This window comes from Camelus ferus, chromosome 4, assembly GCF_009834535.1.
Source record: "Camelus ferus isolate YT-003-E chromosome 4, BCGSAC_Cfer_1.0, whole genome shotgun sequence".
Taxonomy (NCBI): Eukaryota; Metazoa; Chordata; class Mammalia; order Artiodactyla; family Camelidae; genus Camelus; species Camelus ferus.
Window position 1 is genome coordinate 18,309,659 of NC_045699.1, and position 6,000 is coordinate 18,315,658.

Consider the following 6,000-nt stretch of genomic DNA (forward strand, 5'->3'; position numbering starts at 1 on the left):
GATCCAGAGATGAGCAGACCTGAGACAGTGATGATGATACACATAACTTCCTGGAACTCTCAGGGCTGCGGTCAGTGGAGCAATGTTGATTCTCAATTCCTCCAACTATCTCTGTCTCCCTCTTTTTTTTTTTTTTTTTTTTTTTCCTTCTTCTTAGTACCAGTTTGGCAGATAGGCTAAAACTTTGGCTGTTTGCTCTGTTCCCTATTTTTGGAGCTCAGTCATCGTCACTGCTGAATGAGACTCACTTTCTGAAAAATAACCTGTGGTCAGTGTATCGTATACATTATGGTTCCTGTGGCTGTCTTTCATTCCATATATGTAGCTGTGGGGAAACCTTCTTAATTCTGTCTAAAAATTGTGTTATAGTTTAAAAATAGTCAGCTCTAAAAATAGTCTAAACATTTATCGAGCAGCGAATAAGAGAATGAGTGAAGGTACCAGGGGAAATAAAAAGACCCTTGATTGGTTTTTATGACTAAGCATAGAAAGGCTGGGAGTCATGGGTTCCTGGCCGAACAGCCCAGGGCTCTTTTACTCCCATGCCTGGTGTATGGTGCCAATACATCAAATGTCAAATATAGACATGAATGTTTTCTTTTTTGGACAAACACTACAAAGGCTTTGACACCAAAAGATTTATAAATCCTTACGCCTTTTTTAACAATAAGTAACTGGGCCGGACTTGATCCCAGGTCTTCTGATTCCAAGTCCAGTGCTCTCTCTGCTGGAATAAATTCCTTAGACCTGTAAAGATCCTAGGCTCCTGGGCTGGCATTAGCTATTGAACAGCAATTTATAAAGTGGAGACCCATCATATGTTTAAGTTTTTAAATTCAACTATACAAGGGTTCTTTCAAATAATTAACATGAAAAGGCCTTAAATTTTATTTTGCATATGTGCCATTTATAAAAGACTTTCATTAGTGTGTGCATTATACATTTATATACATAATACTGAAGACAGGGTTGTAAACATGCAATATGCACATAATTCTTTGTGGGTGGCTTATGAGATGTTCAATGGTACTTTTGACCACACTCACTGTCTGTCTTATGTCTAAACGTCAGAACCAGACCTTGTGTGAGATGTGATTCCATTCACTAGCTTACCACAAAAGATGCCCTTTTGGCTGGTTGTACTCAATTTGCCCATCCCCACTTCTTGCCTTAAATACAACTGAAAAGTTCATGCTAGGAGGTGAAAGGCCCTGAGGGATAAGTGTGCAGATGTATTTTGGGTGAAGTTTCAGTGCTATTGGTGCCTCCAATGGGGTCCATCTTCTGCCAGACTAACATGGCCAAGGAAACGAATGTTTTAGGTGATGCTGTGCCTCCCTGCTCTTCTGAATCATTGCTATGGTTCTGAACTTCTTACAGGGAGGCCACAATCAAGGAGCAAAGTGGTGAATTTTTGAGGGTAATTTCAGAGTTAAGTTCCCCCTTTCTTCTTGTGTGAGAAAATCCGATAATTGAGAAAATTGGTTTAAATTCATCTAAAGAAAAATTTCCAGAGAATATAATGTAAGTGTGAAGTGCAGAGAGATTGTTTTGGGCTGCCCACAATCACTCATGCTATTCTTTGCTTTTGCATATCTTTTTCTTTCTTCCTGGCATGACTCTTATGCTTTTTTATCTAGTTACTCCTCATCATCCTTCAAAACTCGGTTTAAGCACGATCTCAGGAAGTCCCCCCTAGCCAGCCAGTATTGTGTAGGTGCCTCTCCTCTAGGCTCCCATGGTAACTGGACATGAGTCTGTGGTAGGATTTCCTTGTTCTGTAATAACAGATTTATTTGTCTGTAAATGCCAGAAATAGACTGCTTGAGGGCAAGAATCATATTGTTTTGTTCTGAATGCCTAATCCCTGGCCCAGTGTCTGGCCCATCATAGATCTTCAATAAATGTTTATTGAGTGGCTCCTAACTGTGTGGCTAATGTAGTGCTGTGAACATCCAACCCCAGCGATGGGTGGAAACCAAGAAGTGTTGCTCTTTCCTCATTATGTTACAAAATGTGTCTTGCCTTTGGAAAAAGAAAAACAATCGCATTCTCCAACACAATGAAATATATGACTATAATTCAGGGTCTGGAGCTCCAAGTTTCATCCATGGAACAACATTCTAGGCAATTAAAATTAAAAAAAAAAAAAAAAAACAATCCAAGGGGTACATATTTTTTCAGCCTTGCTCGCCTGTTTTTATGTAGTTGTAACCCTTCTGTGGTTCAGGAGAGAGATGACTGTTTATTAAGCATCTTCATGTCCCAGGCACAGTGATAAACTCTATGTGTATTATCTCAGTTTATTACAATGACTTACAACGACTCCATGTGCTAGAATCGTTATTGTTACATTACACATAGCACAGCTCCTGGGAAAGGAAGTCATAGGATTTGAAGTGACATCTGGCTGATGAAAGCTATTAAACCATTAAAATTTAAATTCAACTGAAATTAATTAAAAATTAAATTAAAAAGAAAAGATTTTTTCGGTGTATTCTTCAAGTCATATTTTATTCCATTGGTTGAAACTGTATGTGTGTATATATATATATATATATATATATATATATATATATATATATATATATATACTACACCTTGTAAAAAGAAAAGATTTTAAAATTATCTCATCTGGACAAGTTTCTGGGAATGGATTTATTGGCTTGACTGAAATTTGTATGCTTTTAAAAAGTTGTTGCTAAGTTAATTTCCAAAAAGACTGGAAGAATCCAGTAACAGTCTTGCTGACCAGGCTGCAAATTTCTTAAAGGAAGAGTTGGTATCTTATCTCCCTAATCTCAGAACTTAGCACAGTGCTGAGCATGCGGTAGCTTCTTCCCAGATGTCTGCTGAATGAATTATTAAATAAATGGACACTACCACCAGTATTATAAATTTTCTTTGAAACCTACGTAATGTGGTACTGAGACATATATCTGTAAAAGGCAGATAGGTTTCTCGTCCCTGAATAAAAGGTAAGAGATGACCCCTTGTAAAGCAGATTGGCTTTGTTGGAAAAGCAACTGATAAACCTGTTCTTTTTTAAGCAACGAAAAGTATTCTTTTCCATTTCTGCCTCTAAGAAATCAATGAATCACTTTCCAAAATATGTGATCTGAATAAATCCCAAGCTGCCTAGTGGCCCAGATTCAGCTTGTTGATATAATTAGATGTATAGTCCAGCAAGCCAAAGTTTTTAAAAATGTAGTTTTCAAAGGAAAAATTTTCAAAGGAAGCTGAAGGGAATCTAGTAACACTTTGGAAAATTCTTCTCTTTCTCTCTTCTCTCATTTTCTTACATCTCCAGCTACTCTCATCCCTACCAGTCTCTAAATCCACACTCTCAAAACTTTATGCAAAGTTCTATTTAGATTCTTTAACCCAAGGCCATTTTTTGTTTAGTCTCTTAGGAATCCCCATGGCCTCACCTCTCCTGGAAGTGGCAGTGGAACCTGCAGTTCTCCTGGCCTCTGTGATCCCAGACACCTCTCTTCCTCACCTTTGCCTAGTTTCTTTTTCTGCTGGTTTTTCTTGTCCTTTCTTACTTTCTCCTTTCCTCCCCTCCACTCCCCTCCCTCAGAAGTTTTTCTGGTGACATTCTGCTTAAAAAGAAAAAAAAAACTTTCATTTCATCTTACATAGTTATCGTAAAGTTGAGATATAGGTAGTACTCAGAGTCAATTCACTGACCTGAAGCATTGCTTCTCAAACTATACTAGAATTTTCCTATGGCCTCAACATTTTGCCAATTTTCCTACAGGAAGCTTTCTTAAATATCCTCCTTGCCCTCCATTCGCACAGTGTCAGCTTTCTCTGTGGATGAGTTTTCATGAAAGTTGAGACAAATATTTGTCCATCATTGGATCAGTTCCCTAAACTCAGGCCTCTGTTTTCTGCCCCTGTTTCCTTTCACTGACATCCCCTTCTCTTCACTTCAGACACCTCCAACTTTTTGGCAGTTTTTCCTCTGTCAAAACAGGGAAGATTCAGATAGAATTTACCTTATTAGGTTAAACTGACATTCATGTTCAGATACTTCTCATAATTATTTGTCTTTAAAATTCTCTGACACATTTGTGAAGTGAACTCCGTTCAGTATATTTTAGGCTGGTTGAGATTACCATTCAGTTGTTTGTACCATTTGCCTGAGTTATAAAGTAACTTCCCTGATTCAAATTCAATTTTACTTTTATGACCTTTACGAAGTTGAGTAAGTGATGTTTTAACTTTGGCAACTTATATAAATAAATATAGACATAATGAAGTAAATTAAACCTACAGTTGTTGTATTTTGTTTGGGAAAAATTTTTAAATTATCCTAATCTATTGTATTTGTTATTTCAGGCATTTGAAATATTAAGAAAATTTGATGTTTTAGGGAAATTGGCATCTTGCTTTGTGATTTTGAATTTGCAATGCTTAATTATTATTAGATTTATGATTTTTTTAATTTGAGAAAAAGTAAGAATATGATTCACTTTGTAAACCGTGTTGCAAGATTAAGAAAACCTGATTTCTTTGACATTTAACATTTCTACTATTAGATTAATAGAAGTTTTGCTTATAGGGTTTGCAAGTCTGCCCTGTCAGGTATTTGAAATTTGTGAGAGAATCAGCTTTACCAAATTTTATGTGTATCAATCAGAGTTCAATCTGAGAAACAGATCCAGGGGGAGGTATGATGCTTGTGTGTATGATTTATCACAGAAAAACTGACTTGTGTAATTGTAGGAGCTGGTTAAGCAAGTCCGGGGTCTGTTAGGAAGGTCACAGGGGAGAAGGTCATGAGTAGGCTGGAACCCCAGATACATGGGCCCAAGCTTGGACCACAGGAGGAGTTCCTTTTTTTTCCTCTCCTGTTAAAACCTCAGCCCTGCTTTTAAGGCCTTCGAACTAAGTCAGGCTCACCCAGAATAATCTCCCTTGTTTAAAGTGAACTGAATAAGGGTGCTAATTACATCTGCAAAATCCCTTCACAGCAGCACCTAGATTAATGTTTGGTTAATTAACTAGAGGATGCAGCCTAGCCAAGCTGACACATCAAAATCTCATCACAAAATGTTTAAGATGTTTTAATTAATTTAAAAATGGGTTGTGTCCTATAGTGAGATCTAATCTGTGAAATTTATAATTAAACATAACTCAAAGTAAAAGTACAAGTTATATTTTTCTTTGGAGATAGAATTGCTAGTTTTCTAAATAGAATGGCACTGCATGTAAATCGAACCTAAAGATATGAGAAAACCAAGGTTTTAGTATTTATGATTTGAGCAGTTATAACCAAGTAGTATAACCATAAATAGTCTATTATGTGCACAAAGTTTCCACATATGAAAAGAAAATCCTCAGTTGAGAGAGCCTAGCAGAGCAGAATTGGATAGAACACAAGGCCCTCAGCCCTGACATACAGCATGGGGATTACAGAAGACGGAATTCAAATGATTATGGAATAAGATCTGTGACCTTTAAAAGATACTTGTATCAATGTTTGGCAATGACAATGATTAAAGCACATATAATGTCATCATGACCCATGTGGTCCAGATTCAAAGCTATATCATAGTAAAAAAAAAAAAAAAAAAAAAATCCAGCAGTCAAAAGAAATTTCAAAGTAACTTTTGGGTTTTACTTGTATTTCTTGCTGCAACTGTGGATCACTCAAAGAATCCCTCTTTGTCTATCGTCCAGCTCTTTCACACAGCACCTCTACATTCCTCTGCAAACTTTTCTCTACTTTTTCAGTATCAGTTTTTCTTTTCCCCTTTCTCCTTCTGCAAAGGAAAACCCCAATAACTGTTCTAATCAAGAAGGAAGCTCTTTGGAGGACAAAGGGGGTCTAAAGTGTTATTAGTCAGCAGAAGGGAGAGGCTGTGAATATTCATACACTGATTAGTTTGGGTCTTGTGGAGGATAGTGACAATTCAGTGTTAGTGCCAGGGAGAATCAGCCACACTAACAGCAGTATGGATACTGGAAAACTTTAAGTGAGAAAAGAAA